Source organism: Schistocerca piceifrons, unplaced genomic scaffold (genome assembly GCF_021461385.2).
Source record: "Schistocerca piceifrons isolate TAMUIC-IGC-003096 unplaced genomic scaffold, iqSchPice1.1 HiC_scaffold_537, whole genome shotgun sequence".
Taxonomy (NCBI): domain Eukaryota; kingdom Metazoa; phylum Arthropoda; class Insecta; order Orthoptera; family Acrididae; genus Schistocerca; species Schistocerca piceifrons.
Genome location: NW_025728774.1, coordinates 135,425 through 150,418, shown reverse-complemented (window position 1 = coordinate 150,418; position 14,994 = coordinate 135,425). Strand labels below are relative to the sequence as shown.

Sequence of the window (14,994 nt, the reverse complement as noted above, 5' to 3'; positions counted from 1 at the left end):
GTAGCCCAGAAGAACCGGATTATAAATTTTGCCAGCCATAATGGAGCTAGGGGCGTTCTCAGTTACCAAATACCGGTGCAATAAGAGAGCAACAGTATTTGACAGTAAAATGACGCCCTATCCGTCTAGCATACGACATTGCTTGTCTCTGCATACGCGGACGTGAGGTCATCTCGGAAATGAAATCCGAAATATAGATTAAAATTGTTGTGTTCCCGCCCGGGATCGAACCGGGGACCTTCTGCGTGTAAAGCAGACGTGATAACCGCTACACCACGGAAACGACGGTCGCTTTCATGTACCACCCGGAGACTCGTAATAGCAACAGTTTGTCTTCTGTGTTAGCAAGGGCATCGGCTACGAGCTCCCTCCGATTCGTGAAGTTCCTATAGTAAAAGACGTCGATAAAAACAATCCAACCGCGACAGACAGGGAGAACGCTGGCTGAGCTGCAGCCCTACATGGTGAGACCATCAAAGGTGGCGTCATTCACATGCAGTGCGTTTTCGGAACGAATAGGCTCGTTGGTCTAGGGGTATGATTCCTGCTTCGGGTGCAGGAGGTCCCGGGTTCAAATCCCGGACGAGCCCTTGCGTTTTGTACAACGGTGTGGCAACAAATCGCATGGCGGCGGCTGTTTCGCGCATTTCCAGGCCTCCAAGTCAGCGCTAAAATCCGACAACCAGTTCTGAAACCGTTTCATGTTTCATTTGAGCCATGTGCACCCTGCTGATGGAACGTTTGATTTAAATGGTCACAGTAGAGATCGTAGCAAGTGTCTTGCTGAGTGCGACGAAAACGGCTTTCCGCCCGCAATCCAACCGGGGACCTTCTGCGTGTTAGGCACGGCGCCTGGGCTCGGCGGCAGCTGCTGCTCTTTCTGTCCTTACGAGATACCGTCGATTCGCGCAGTCGTTATTGCAAAAGATGTCACTAAAGGCAATCGCTTCGTTAGCGGCACGGTGCCTGGGCTCGGCGGCAGCTCTACATGGAGGCACCAGCAGCCCAGCCAGGCCGCCGCCGGCACCGGCGCGCCACAGCGCAAGGAGCCGGCGGCCGCCCTGCAATGCCCCCTGTCGTTGCATATTCCACCCGCCTTATATCCTCTCCATGTCTGACTCACTACCCTAAATGACACTGCAGTCTACGTGCTTATTACTACCGCTTTTGGAAGAACCAAGGCGCAGTATTCTAGTGTCGAACCGGTATTGCAAATTTGGATTAAGCAAAATTTTATTGTGTGGTCGAGCGACAGCGTCATCTCGCTCTTCCTACATGATCGCCTCTTGTGCGGAATAATTCCTAGCGCGCCGATGGCTTCAGAGTTGGTCTTCTCGAACTTTTGCTTTCGCACTGCATTCCGCAATCTTTTCGTTATGAGTTGTGTGCTTCGGTTTCCCGACTTTCTTGTGTTTAGTGCGTTTGGCTTCTCTTAACCCCTAGCCACCGCTTGCCGAAATTTCCACACTGTCGTCCGTCGATCTGCAGAGCTCGATGAAGGCATCGCGGCCGTTCCTGAGCTCGTGGAACGGCCGAATCTGTAGTTGTTTCCAGATCTCTCCCACACAACGGCCTCCCAGAAGCTTGGATTACAGAAGTACGCCACTACTCCCAGCCGGAGATTCACGTTTGAAAGCAGAATGACATGAGCTACACGCAGCTCCGATTTTTTTTTTTTTTTTTTGTGTCTGACCTACTTTGAAAGACTTTTTAGTCGATTTACTTACTACTATCGCTGTTGGAAACCAGGTGATAACCACACAGTATTCTAGAGACGATGAGGTAATGAAAATTTAGAATAAGTAAAACAGTATCATAAGAAGTTGTGCGGTGGAGCAGCACATGCAATTCACGCTTCCTAGATAATCGTTACTGCATAGAATAATTCTGTTGTCTGCGGCGTCTTCAGTATCCGTCTTCTGGAAATTTTGCTTGCAGTATATCGTGCAATCTTTTCGTTATGAGTTGGTGCTTGGTTTCCCGATGTTCTTTTGTTTAGTGCATTCGCCTTCTCTTAACCCTGAGAAACCACATACCGAAACTGAGGCACTGCCGGCTGATCATAAGCAGTGCTCGATGAAGTTATTTCGCTTGCTGTTCGTTGCCTTTAATATTGTTCTCATCAGTGGTGAGTGCTGCCTGCAGAAAGCGTTTATCTTGCGAATTCACGTGAAAGTTTGTGTTCCCTGTGAGGTCCACTACTTGGGATTAACTTGACTGCTCCAGACAGGTGGCTCGTTGGTCTAGGGGTATGATTCCTGCTTTGGGTGCAGGAGGTCCCGGGTTCAAATCCCGGACGAGCCCTGCCATTTTGACCGTGCTGAAGAGTAGGTGGAACTCAGTCCCGGTTGCAGCTCCTCAATGAAGAGTAGACGCCTGTTATAGCACGTGGATATAACAAGAATGCGGCACCAGTAAAGTACGTAGGTGGAATTCGATAGAAACGCAGACGGTAATTTTGCATGCAACGGAAAACAAGGTTGTCTTTGCGGAATATGTGCACCGTGAGTGGAGATTCAGCTTAATTGTGCGACAGTCTACCCTCATCTTACTAGCGACGGCAACAACCAAGGGGTGGCATGTAAGATTGAGCGTGGCTAAGAGTTTCTCATTATTAGTTAGCATCACACTTTGACAGAGCTGTGACAAGGCGAGTAGGGTGAGCTCAGGAAAGCCAGTAGCAAGCGCACTTGAAGTAGCCCAGAAGAACCGGATTATAAATTTTGCCAGCCATAATGGAGCTAGGGGCGTTCTCAGTTACCAAATACCGGTGCAATAAGAGAGCAACAGTATTTGACAGTAAAATGACGCCCTATCCGTCTAGCATACGACATTGCTTGTCTCTGCATACGCGGACGTGAGGTCATCTCGGAAATGAAATCCGAAATATAGATTAAAATTGTTGTGTTCCCGCCCGGGATCGAACCGGGGACCTTCTGCGTGTAAAGCAGACGTGATAACCGCTACACCACGGAAACGACGGTCGCTTTCATGTACCACCCGGAGACTCGTAATAGCAACAGTTTGTCTTCTGTGTTAGCAAGGGCATCGGCTACGAGCTCCCTCCGATTCGTGAAGTTCCTATAGTAAAAGACGTCGATAAAAACAATCCAACCGCGACAGACAGGGAGAACGCTGGCTGAGCTGCAGCCCTACATGGTGAGACCATCAAAGGTGGCGTCATTCACATGCAGTGCGTTTTCGGAACGAATAGGCTCGTTGGTCTAGGGGTATGATTCCTGCTTCGGGTGCAGGAGGTCCCGGGTTCAAATCCCGGACGAGCCCTTGCGTTTTGTACAACGGTGTGGCAACAAATCGCATGGCGGCGGCTGTTTCGCGCATTTCCAGGCCTCCAAGTCAGCGCTAAAATCCGACAACCAGTTCTGAAACCGTTTCATGTTTCATTTGAGCCATGTGCACCCTGCTGATGGAACGTTTGATTTAAATGGTCACAGTAGAGATCGTAGCAAGTGTCTTGCTGAGTGCGACGAAAACGGCTTTCCGCCCGCAATCCAACCGGGGACCTTCTGCGTGTTAGGCACGGCGCCTGGGCTCGGCGGCAGCTGCTGCTCTTTCTGTCCTTACGAGATACCGTCGATTCGCGCAGTCGTTATTGCAAAAGATGTCACTAAAGGCAATCGCTTCGTTAGCGGCACGGTGCCTGGGCTCGGCGGCAGCTCTACATGGAGGCACCAGCAGCCCAGCCAGGCCGCCGCCGGCACCGGCGCGCCACAGCGCAAGGAGCCGGCGGCCGCCCTGCAATGCCCCCTGTCGTTGCATATTCCACCCGCCTTATATCCTCTCCATGTCTGACTCACTACCCTAAATGACACTGCAGTCTACGTGCTTATTACTACCGCTTTTGGAAGAACCAAGGCGCAGCATTCTAGTGTCGAACCGGCATTGCAAATTTGGATTAAGCAAAATTTTATTGTGTGGTCGAGCGACAGCGTCATCTCGCTCTTCCTACATGATCGCCTCTTGTGCGGAATAATTCCTAGCGCGCCGATGGCTTCAGAGTTGGTCTTCTCGAACTTTTGCTTTCGCACTGCATTCCGCAATCTTTTCGTTATGAGTTGTGTGCTTCGGTTTCCCGACTTTCTTGTGTTTAGTGCGTTTGGCTTCTCTTAACCCCTAGCCACCGCTTGCCGAAATTTCCACACTGTCGTCCGTCGATCTGCAGAGCTCGATGAAGGCATCGCGGCCGTTCCTGAGCTCGTGGAACGGCCGAATCTGTAGTTGTTTCCAGATCTCTCCCACACAACGGCCTCCCAGAAGCTTGGATTACAGAAGTACGCCACTACTCCCAGCCGGAGATTCACGTTTGAAAGCAGAATGACATGAGCTACACGCAGCTCCGATTTTTTTTTTTTTTTTTGTGTCTGACCTACTTTGAAAGACTTTTTAGTCGATTTACTTACTACTATCGCTGTTGGAAACCAGGTGATAACCACACAGTATTCTAGAGACGATGAGGTAATGAAAATTTAGAATAAGTAAAACAGTATCATAAGAAGTTGTGCGGTGGAGCAGCACATGCAATTCACGCTTCCTAGATAATCGTTACTGCATAGAATAATTCTGTTGTCTGCGGCGTCTTCAGTATCCGTCTTCTGGAAATTTTGCTTGCAGTATATCGTGCAATCTTTTCGTTATGAGTTGGTGCTTGGTTTCCCGATGTTCTTTTGTTTAATGCATTCGCCTTCTCTTAACCCTGAGAAACCACATACCGAAACTGAGGCACTGCCGGCTGATCATAAGCAGTGCTCGATGAAGTTATTTCGCTTGCTGTTCGTTGCCTTTAATATTGTTCTCATCAGTGGTGAGTGCTGCCTGCAGAAAGCGTTTATCTTGCGAATTCACGTGAAAGTTTGTGTTCCCTGTGAGGTCCACTACTTGGGATTAACTTGACTGCTCCAGACAGGTGGCTCGTTGGTCTAGGGGTATGATTCCTGCTTTGGGTGCAGGAGGTCCCGGGTTCAAATCCCGGACGAGCCCTGCCATTTTGACCGTGCTGAAGAGTAGGTGGAACTCAGTCCCGGTTGCAGCTCCTCAATGAAGAGTAGACGCCTGTTATAGCACGTGGATATAACAAGAATGCGGCACCAGTAAAGTACGTAGGTGGAATTCGATAGAAACGCAGACGGTAATTTTGCATGCAACGGAAAACAAGGTTGTCTTTGCGGAATATGTGCACCGTGAGTGGAGATTCAGCTTAATTGTGCGACAGTCTACCCTCATCTTACTAGCGACGGCAACAACCAAGGGGTGGCATGTAAGATTGAGCGTGGCTAAGAGTTTCTCATTATTAGTTAGCATCACACTTTGACAGAGCTGTGACAAGGCGAGTAGGGTGAGCTCAGGAAAGCCAGTAGCAAGCGCACTTGAAGTAGCCCAGAAGAACCGGATTATAAATTTTGCCAGCCATAATGGAGCTAGGGGCGTTCTCAGTTACCAAATACCGGTGCAATAAGAGAGCAACAGTATTTGACAGTAAAATGACGCCCTATCCGTCTAGCATACGACATTGCTTGTCTCTGCATACGCGGACGTGAGGTCATCTCGGAAATGAAATCCGAAATATAGATTAAAATTGTTGTGTTCCCGCCCGGGATCGAACCGGGGACCTTCTGCGTGTAAAGCAGACGTGATAACCGCTACACCACGGAAACGACGGTCGCTTTCATGTACCACCCGGAGACTCGTAATAGCAACAGTTTGTCTTCTGTGTTAGCAAGGGCATCGGCTACGAGCTCCCTCCGATTCGTGAAGTTCCTATAGTAAAAGACGTCGATAAAAACAATCCAACCGCGACAGACAGGGAGAACGCTGGCTGAGCTGCAGCCCTACATGGTGAGACCATCAAAGGTGGCGTCATTCACATGCAGTGCGTTTTCGGAACGAATAGGCTCGTTGGTCTAGGGGTATGATTCCTGCTTCGGGTGCAGGAGGTCCCGGGTTCAAATCCCGGACGAGCCCTTGCGTTTTGTACAACGGTGTGGCAACAAATCGCATGGCGGCGGCTGTTTCGCGCATTTCCAGGCCTCCAAGTCAGCGCTAAAATCCGACAACCAGTTCTGAAACCGTTTCATGTTTCATTTGAGCCATGTGCACCCTGCTGATGGAACGTTTGATTTAAATGGTCACAGTAGAGATCGTAGCAAGTGTCTTGCTGAGTGCGACGAAAACGGCTTTCCGCCCGCAATCCAACCGGGGACCTTCTGCGTGTTAGGCACGGCGCCTGGGCTCGGCGGCAGCTGCTGCTCTTTCTGTCCTTACGAGATACCGTCGATTCGCGCAGTCGTTATTGCAAAAGATGTCACTAAAGGCAATCGCTTCGTTAGCGGCACGGTGCCTGGGCTCGGCGGCAGCTCTACATGGAGGCACCAGCAGCCCAGCCAGGCCGCCGCCGGCACCGGCGCGCCACAGCGCAAGGAGCCGGCGGCCGCCCTGCAATGCCCCCTGTCGTTGCATATTCCACCCGCCTTATATCCTCTCCATGTCTGACTCACTACCCTAAATGACACTGCAGTCTACGTGCTTATTACTACCGCTTTTGGAAGAACCAAGGCGCAGCATTCTAGTGTCGAACCGGTATTGCAAATTTGGATTAAGCAAAATTTTATTGTGTGGTCGAGCGACAGCGTCATCTCGCTCTTCCTACATGATCGCCTCTTGTGCGGAATAATTCCTAGCGCGCCGATGGCTTCAGAGTTGGTCTTCTCGAACTTTTGCTTTCGCACTGCATTCCGCAATCTTTTCGTTATGAGTTGTGTGCTTCGGTTTCCCGACTTTCTTGTGTTTAGTGCGTTTGGCTTCTCTTAACCCCTAGCCACCGCTTGCCGAAATTTCCACACTGTCGTCCGTCGATCTGCAGAGCTCGATGAAGGCATCGCGGCCGTTCCTGAGCTCGTGGAACGGCCGAATCTGTAGTTGTTTCCAGATCTCTCCCACACAACGGCCTTCCAGAAGCTTGGATTACAGAAGTACGCCACTACTCCCAGCCGGAGATTCACGTTTGAAAGCAGAATGACATGAGCTACACGCAGCTCCGATTTTTTTTTTTTTTTTTTTGTGTCTGACCTACTTTGAAAGACTTTTTAGTCGATTTACTTACTACTATCGCTGTTGGAAACCAGGTGATAACCACACAGTATTCTAGAGACGATGAGGTAATGAAAATTTAGAATAAGTAAAACAGTATCATAAGAAGTTGTGCGGTGGAGCAGCACATGCAATTCACGCTTCCTAGATAATCGTTACTGCATAGAATAATTCTGTTGTCTGCGGCGTCTTCAGTATCCGTCTTCTGGAAATTTTGCTTGCAGTATATCGTGCAATGTTTTCGTTATGAGTTGGTGCTTGGTTTCCCGATGTTCTTTTGTTTAGTGCATTCGCCTTCTCTTAACCCTGAGAAACCACATACCGAAACTGAGGCACTGCCGGCTGATCATAAGCAGTGCTCGATGAAGTTATTTCGCTTGCTGTTCGTTGCCTTTAATATTGTTCTCATCAGTGGTGAGTGCTGCCTGCAGAAAGCGTTTATCTTGCGAATTCACGTGAAAGTTTGTGTTCCCTGTGAGGTCCACTACTTGGGATTAACTTGACTGCTCCAGACAGGTGGCTCGTTGGTCTAGGGGTATGATTCCTGCTTTGGGTGCAGGAGGTCCCGGGTTCAAATCCCGGACGAGCCCTGCCATTTTGACCGTGCTGAAGAGTAGGTGGAACTCAGTCCCGGTTGCAGCTCCTCAATGAAGAGTAGACGCCTGTTATAGCACGTGGATATAACAAGAATGCGGCACCAGTAAAGTACGTAGGTGGAATTCGATAGAAACGCAGACGGTAATTTTGCATGCAAGGGAAAACAAGGTTGTCTTTGCGGAATATGTGCACCGTGAGTGGAGATTCAGCTTAATTGTGCGACAGTCTACCCTCATCTTACTAGCGACGGCAACAACCAAGGGGTGGCATGTAAGATTGAGCGTGGCTAAGAGTTTCTCATTATTAGTTAGCATCACACTTTGACAGAGCTGTGACAAGGCGAGTAGGGTGAGCTCAGGAAAGCCAGTAGCAAGCGCACTTGAAGTAGCCCAGAAGAACCGGATTATAAATTTTGCCAGCCATAATGGAGCTAGGGGCGTTCTCAGTTACCAAATACCGGTGCAATAAGAGAGCAACAGTATTTGACAGTAAAATGACGCCCTATCCGTCTAGCATACGACATTGCTTGTCTCTGCATACGCGGACGTGAGGTCATCTCGGAAATGAAATCCGAAATATAGATTAAAATTGTTGTGTTCCCGCCCGGGATCGAACCGGGGACCTTCTGCGTGTAAAGCAGACGTGATAACCGCTACACCACGGAAACGACGGTCGCTTTCATGTACCACCCGGAGACTCGTAATAGCAACAGTTTGTCTTCTGTGTTAGCAAGGGCATCGGCTACGAGCTCCCTCCGATTCGTGAAGTTCCTATAGTAAAAGACGTCGATAAAAACAATCCAACCGCGACAGACAGGGAGAACGCTGGCTGAGCTGCAGCCCTACATGGTGAGACCATCAAAGGTGGCGTCATTCACATGCAGTGCGTTTTCGGAACGAATAGGCTCGTTGGTCTAGGGGTATGATTCCTGCTTCGGGTGCAGGAGGTCCCGGGTTCAAATCCCGGACGAGCCCTTGCGTTTTGTACAACGGTGTGGCAACAAATCGCATGGCGGCGGCTGTTTCGCGCATTTCCAGGCCTCCAAGTCAGCGCTAAAATCCGACAACCAGTTCTGAAACCGTTTCATGTTTCATTTGAGCCATGTGCACCCTGCTGATGGAACGTTTGATTTAAATGGTCACAGTAGAGATCGTAGCAAGTGTCTTGCTGAGTGCGACGAAAACGGCTTTCCGCCCGCAATCCAACCGGGGACCTTCTGCGTGTTAGGCACGGCGCCTGGGCTCGGCGGCAGCTGCTGCTCTTTCTGTCCTTACGAGATACCGTCGATTCGCGCAGTCGTTATTGCAAAAGATGTCACTAAAGGCAATCGCTTCGTTAGCGGCACGGTGCCTGGGCTCGGCGGCAGCTCTACATGGAGGCACCAGCAGCCCAGCCAGGCCGCCGCCGGCACCGGCGCGCCACAGCGCAAGGAGCCGGCGGCCGCCCTGCAATGCCCCCTGTCGTTGCATATTCCACCCGCCTTATATCCTCTCCATGTCTGACTCACTACCCTAAATGACACTGCAGTCTACGTGCTTATTACTACCGCTTTTGGAAGAACCAAGGCGCAGCATTCTAGTGTCGAACCGGTATTGCAAATTTGGATTAAGCAAAATTTTATTGTGTGGTCGAGCGACAGCGTCATCTCGCTCTTCCTACATGATCGCCTCTTGTGCGGAATAATTCCTAGCGCGCCGATGGCTTCAGAGTTGGTCTTCTCGAACTTTTGCTTTCGCACTGCATTCCGCAATCTTTTCGTTATGAGTTGTGTGCTTCGGTTTCCCGACTTTCTTGTGTTTAGTGCGTTTGGCTTCTCTTAACCCCTAGCCACCGCTTGCCGAAATTTCCACACTGTCGTCCGTCGATCTGCAGAGCTCGATGAAGGCATCGCGGCCGTTCCTGAGCTCGTGGAACGGCCGAATCTGTAGTTGTTTCCAGATCTCTCCCACACAACGGCCTCCCAGAAGCTTGGATTACAGAAGTACGCCACTACTCCCAGCCGGAGATTCACGTTTGAAAGCAGAATGACATGAGCTACACGCAGCTCCGATTTTTTTTTTTTTGTGTCTGACCTACTTTGAAAGACTTTTTAGTCGATTTACTTACTACTATCGCTGTTGGAAACCAGGTGATAACCACACAGTATTCTAGAGACGATGAGGTAATGAAAATTTAGAATAAGTAAAACAGTATCATAAGAAGTTGTGCGGTGGAGCAGCACATGCAATTCACGCTTCCTAGATAATCGTTACTGCATAGAATAATTCTGTTGTCTGCGGCGTCTTCAGTATCCGTCTTCTGGAAATTTTGCTTGCAGTATATCGTGCAATGTTTTCGTTATGAGTTGGTGCTTGGTTTCCCGATGTTCTTTTGTTTAGTGCATTCGCCTTCTCTTAACCCTGAGAAACCACATACCGAAACTGAGGCACTGCCGGCTGATCATAAGCAGTGCTCGATGAAGTTATTTCGCTTGCTGTTCGTTGCCTTTAATATTGTTCTCATCAGTGGTGAGTGCTGCCTGCAGAAAGCGTTTATCTTGCGAATTCACGTGAAAGTTTGTGTTCCCTGTGAGGTCCACTACTTGGGATTAACTTGACTGCTCCAGACAGGTGGCTCGTTGGTCTAGGGGTATGATTCCTGCTTTGGGTGCAGGAGGTCCCGGGTTCAAATCCCGGACGAGCCCTGCCATTTTGACCGTGCTGAAGAGTAGGTGGAACTCAGTCCCGGTTGCAGCTCCTCAATGAAGAGTAGACGCCTGTTATAGCACGTGGATATAACAAGAATGCGGCACCAGTAAAGTACGTAGGTGGAATTCGATAGAAACGCAGACGGTAATTTTGCATGCAAGGGAAAACAAGGTTGTCTTTGCGGAATATGTGCACCGTGAGTGGAGATTCAGCTTAATTGTGCGACAGTCTACCCTCATCTTACTAGCGACGGCAACAACCAAGGGGTGGCATGTAAGATTGAGCGTGGCTAAGAGTTTCTCATTATTAGTTAGCATCACACTTTGACAGAGCTGTGACAAGGCGAGTAGGGTGAGCTCAGGAAAGCCAGTAGCAAGCGCACTTGAAGTAGCCCAGAAGAACCGGATTATAAATTTTGCCAGCCATAATGGAGCTAGGGGCGTTCTCAGTTACCAAATACCGGTGCAATAAGAGAGCAACAGTATTTGACAGTAAAATGACGCCCTATCCGTCTAGCATACGACATTGCTTGTCTCTGCATACGCGGACGTGAGGTCATCTCGGAAATGAAATCCGAAATATAGATTAAAATTGTTGTGTTCCCGCCCGGGATCGAACCGGGGACCTTCTGCGTGTAAAGCAGACGTGATAACCGCTACACCACGGAAACGACGGTCGCTTTCATGTACCACCCGGAGACTCGTAATAGCAACAGTTTGTCTTCTGTGTTAGCAAGGGCATCGGCTACGAGCTCCCTCCGATTCGTGAAGTTCCTATAGTAAAAGACGTCGATAAAAACAATCCAACCGCGACAGACAGGGAGAACGCTGGCTGAGCTGCAGCCCTACATGGTGAGACCATCAAAGGTGGCGTCATTCACATGCAGTGCGTTTTCGGAACGAATAGGCTCGTTGGTCTAGGGGTATGATTCCTGCTTCGGGTGCAGGAGGTCCCGGGTTCAAATCCCGGACGAGCCCTTGCGTTTTGTACAACGGTGTGGCAACAAATCGCATGGCGGCGGCTGTTTCGCGCATTTCCAGGCCTCCAAGTCAGCGCTAAAATCCGACAACCAGTTCTGAAACCGTTTCATGTTTCATTTGAGCCATGTGCACCCTGCTGATGGAACGTTTGATTTAAATGGTCACAGTAGAGATCGTAGCAAGTGTCTTGCTGAGTGCGACGAAAACGGCTTTCCGCCCGCAATCCAACCGGGGACCTTCTGCGTGTTAGGCACGGCGCCTGGGCTCGGCGGCAGCTGCTGCTCTTTCTGTCCTTACGAGATACCGTCGATTCGCGCAGTCGTTATTGCAAAAGATGTCACTAAAGGCAATCGCTTCGTTAGCGGCACGGTGCCTGGGCTCGGCGGCAGCTCTACATGGAGGCACCAGCAGCCCAGCCAGGCCGCCGCCGGCACCGGCGCGCCACAGCGCAAGGAGCCGGCGGCCGCCCTGCAATGCCCCCTGTCGTTGCATATTCCACCCGCCTTATATCCTCTCCATGTCTGACTCACTACCCTAAATGACACTGCAGTCTACGTGCTTATTACTACCGCTTTTGGAAGAACCAAGGCGCAGCATTCTAGTGTCGAACCGGTATTGCAAATTTGGATTAAGCAAAATTTTATTGTGTGGTCGAGCGACAGCGTCATCTCGCTCTTCCTACATGATCGCCTCTTGTGCGGAATAATTCCTAGCGCGCCGATGGCTTCAGAGTTGGTCTTCTCGAACTTTTGCTTTCGCACTGCATTCCGCAATCTTTTCGTTATGAGTTGTGTGCTTCGGTTTCCCGACTTTCTTGTGTTTAGTGCGTTTGGCTTCTCTTAACCCCTAGCCACCGCTTGCCGAAATTTCCACACTGTCGTCCGTCGATCTGCAGAGCTCGATGAAGGCATCGCGGCCGTTCCTGAGCTCGTGGAACGGCCGAATCTGTAGTTGTTTCCAGATCTCTCCCACACAACGGCCTCCCAGAAGCTTGGATTACAGAAGTACGCCACTACTCCCAGCCGGAGATTCACGTTTGAAAGCAGAATGACATGAGCTACACGCAGCTCCGATTTTTTTTTTTTTGTGTCTGACCTACTTTGAAAGACTTTTTAGTCGATTTACTTACTACTATCGCTGTTGGAAACCAGGTGATAACCACACAGTATTCTAGAGACGATGAGGTAATGAAAATTTAGAATAAGTAAAACAGTATCATAAGAAGTTGTGCGGTGGAGCAGCACATGCAATTCACGCTTCCTAGATAATCGTTACTGCATAGAATAATTCTGTTGTCTGCGGCGTCTTCAGTATCCGTCTTCTGGAAATTTTGCTTGCAGTATATCGTGCAATGTTTTCGTTATGAGTTGGTGCTTGGTTTCCCGATGTTCTTTTGTTTAGTGCATTCGCCTTCTCTTAACCCTGAGAAACCACATACCGAAACTGAGGCACTGCCGGCTGATCATAAGCAGTGCTCGATGAAGTTATTTCGCTTGCTGTTCGTTGCCTTTAATATTGTTCTCATCAGTGGTGAGTGCTGCCTGCAGAAAGCGTTTATCTTGCGAATTCACGTGAAAGTTTGTGTTCCCTGTGAGGTCCACTACTTGGGATTAACTTGACTGCTCCAGACAGGTGGCTCGTTGGTCTAGGGGTATGATTCCTGCTTTGGGTGCAGGAGGTCCCGGGTTCAAATCCCGGACGAGCCCTGCCATTTTGACCGTGCTGAAGAGTAGGTGGAACTCAGTCCCGGTTGCAGCTCCTCAATGAAGAGTAGACGCCTGTTATAGCACGTGGATATAACAAGAATGCGGCACCAGTAAAGTACGTAGGTGGAATTCGATAGAAACGCAGACGGTAATTTTGCATGCAAGGGAAAACAAGGTTGTCTTTGCGGAATATGTGCACCGTGAGTGGAGATTCAGCTTAATTGTGCGACAGTCTACCCTCATCTTACTAGCGACGGCAACAACCAAGGGGTGGCATGTAAGATTGAGCGTGGCTAAGAGTTTCTCATTATTAGTTAGCATCACACTTTGACAGAGCTGTGACAAGGCGAGTAGGGTGAGCTCAGGAAAGCCAGTAGCAAGCGCACTTGAAGTAGCCCAGAAGAACCGGATTATAAATTTTGCCAGCCATAATGGAGCTAGGGGCGTTCTCAGTTACCAAATACCGGTGCAATAAGAGAGCAACAGTATTTGACAGTAAAATGACGCCCTATCCGTCTAGCATACGACATTGCTTGTCTCTGCATACGCGGACGTGAGGTCATCTCGGAAATGAAATCCGAAATATAGATTAAAATTGTTGTGTTCCCGCCCGGGATCGAACCGGGGACCTTCTGCGTGTAAAGCAGACGTGATAACCGCTACACCACGGAAACGACGGTCGCTTTCATGTACCACCCGGAGACTCGTAATAGCAACAGTTTGTCTTCTGTGTTAGCAAGGGCATCGGCTACGAGCTCCCTCCGATTCGTGAAGTTCCTATAGTAAAAGACGTCGATAAAAACAATCCAACCGCGACAGACAGGGAGAACGCTGGCTGAGCTGCAGCCCTACATGGTGAGACCATCAAAGGTGGCGTCATTCACATGCAGTGCGTTTTCGGAACGAATAGGCTCGTTGGTCTAGGGGTATGATTCCTGCTTCGGGTGCAGGAGGTCCCGGGTTCAAATCCCGGACGAGCCCTTGCGTTTTGTACAACGGTGTGGCAACAAATCGCATGGCGGCGGCTGTTTCGCGCATTTCCAGGCCTCCAAGTCAGCGCTAAAATCCGACAACCAGTTCTGAAACCGTTTCATGTTTCATTTGAGCCATGTGCACCCTGCTGATGGAACGTTTGATTTAAATGGTCACAGTAGAGATCGTAGCAAGTGTCTTGCTGAGTGCGACGAAAACGGCTTTCCGCCCGCAATCCAACCGGGGACCTTCTGCGTGTTAGGCACGGCGCCTGGGCTCGGCGGCAGCTGCTGCTCTTTCTGTCCTTACGAGATACCGTCGATTCGCGCAGTCGTTATTGCAAAAGATGTCACTAAAGGCAATCGCTTCGTTAGCGGCACGGTGCCTGGGCTCGGCGGCAGCTCTACATGGAGGCACCAGCAGCCCAGCCAGGCCGCCGCCGGCACCGGCGCGCCACAGCGCAAGGAGCTGGCGGCCGCCCTGCAATGCCCCCTGTCGTTGCATATTCCACCCGCCTTATATCCTCTCCATGTCTGACTCACTACCCTAAATGACACTGCAGTCTACGTGCTTATTACTACCGCTTTTGGAAGAACCAAGGCGCAGCATTCTAGTGTCGAACCGGTATTGCAAATTTGGATTAAGCAAAATTTTATTGTGTGGTCGAGCGACAGCATCATCTCGCTCTTCCTACATGATCGCCTCTTGTGCGGAATAATTCCTAGCGCGCCGATGGCTTCAGAGTTGGTCTTCTCGAACTTTTGCTTTCGCACTGCATTCCGCAATCTTTTCGTTATGAGTTGTGTGCTTCGGTTTCCCGACTTTCTTGTGTTTAGTGCGTTTGGCTTCTCTTAACCCCTAGCCACCGCTTGCCGAAATTTCCACACTGTCGTCCGTCGATCTGCAGAGCTCGATGAAGGCATCGCGGCCGTTCCTGAGCTCGTGGAA

General features: G+C 50.0%; 17 non-coding genes across 17 annotated transcripts; 11 read left to right on the top strand and 6 right to left on the bottom strand.

Annotated features, from left to right (window-relative positions):
- Nucleotides 1-210: 210 nt before the first annotated feature.
- Nucleotides 211-283, bottom strand: Trnav-uac. Its single transcript has one exon. It is a non-coding gene; the product is annotated as a tRNA-Val (tRNA).
- A 235-nt stretch (nt 284-518) lies between these two features.
- Nucleotides 519-590, top strand: Trnap-cgg. Its single transcript has one exon. It is a non-coding gene; the product is annotated as a tRNA-Pro (tRNA).
- Nucleotides 591-2,232: 1,642 nt separating this feature from the next.
- Nucleotides 2,233-2,304, top strand: Trnap-ugg. The gene has a single exon. It is a non-coding gene; the product is annotated as a tRNA-Pro (tRNA).
- A 601-nt stretch (nt 2,305-2,905) lies between these two features.
- Nucleotides 2,906-2,978, bottom strand: Trnav-uac. Its single transcript has one exon. It is a non-coding gene; the product is annotated as a tRNA-Val (tRNA).
- Nucleotides 2,979-3,213: 235 nt separating this feature from the next.
- Nucleotides 3,214-3,285, top strand: Trnap-cgg. The gene has a single exon. It is a non-coding gene; the product is annotated as a tRNA-Pro (tRNA).
- Nucleotides 3,286-4,926: 1,641 nt separating this feature from the next.
- Trnap-ugg lies at nt 4,927-4,998 on the top strand. The gene has a single exon. It is a non-coding gene; the product is annotated as a tRNA-Pro (tRNA).
- A 601-nt stretch (nt 4,999-5,599) lies between these two features.
- Nucleotides 5,600-5,672, bottom strand: Trnav-uac. The gene has a single exon. It is a non-coding gene; the product is annotated as a tRNA-Val (tRNA).
- A 235-nt stretch (nt 5,673-5,907) lies between these two features.
- Nucleotides 5,908-5,979, top strand: Trnap-cgg. Its single transcript has one exon. It is a non-coding gene; the product is annotated as a tRNA-Pro (tRNA).
- Nucleotides 5,980-7,622: 1,643 nt separating this feature from the next.
- Nucleotides 7,623-7,694, top strand: Trnap-ugg. Its single transcript has one exon. It is a non-coding gene; the product is annotated as a tRNA-Pro (tRNA).
- Nucleotides 7,695-8,295: 601 nt separating this feature from the next.
- Trnav-uac lies at nt 8,296-8,368 on the bottom strand. The gene has a single exon. It is a non-coding gene; the product is annotated as a tRNA-Val (tRNA).
- A 235-nt stretch (nt 8,369-8,603) lies between these two features.
- Trnap-cgg lies at nt 8,604-8,675 on the top strand. The gene has a single exon. It is a non-coding gene; the product is annotated as a tRNA-Pro (tRNA).
- Nucleotides 8,676-10,312: 1,637 nt separating this feature from the next.
- Trnap-ugg lies at nt 10,313-10,384 on the top strand. The gene has a single exon. It is a non-coding gene; the product is annotated as a tRNA-Pro (tRNA).
- A 601-nt stretch (nt 10,385-10,985) lies between these two features.
- Nucleotides 10,986-11,058, bottom strand: Trnav-uac. Its single transcript has one exon. It is a non-coding gene; the product is annotated as a tRNA-Val (tRNA).
- A 235-nt stretch (nt 11,059-11,293) lies between these two features.
- Trnap-cgg lies at nt 11,294-11,365 on the top strand. Its single transcript has one exon. It is a non-coding gene; the product is annotated as a tRNA-Pro (tRNA).
- A 1,637-nt stretch (nt 11,366-13,002) lies between these two features.
- Trnap-ugg lies at nt 13,003-13,074 on the top strand. Its single transcript has one exon. It is a non-coding gene; the product is annotated as a tRNA-Pro (tRNA).
- Nucleotides 13,075-13,675: 601 nt separating this feature from the next.
- On the bottom strand, nt 13,676-13,748 carry Trnav-uac. The gene has a single exon. It is a non-coding gene; the product is annotated as a tRNA-Val (tRNA).
- A 235-nt stretch (nt 13,749-13,983) lies between these two features.
- Trnap-cgg lies at nt 13,984-14,055 on the top strand. The gene has a single exon. It is a non-coding gene; the product is annotated as a tRNA-Pro (tRNA).
- Nucleotides 14,056-14,994: the final 939 nt, after the last annotated feature.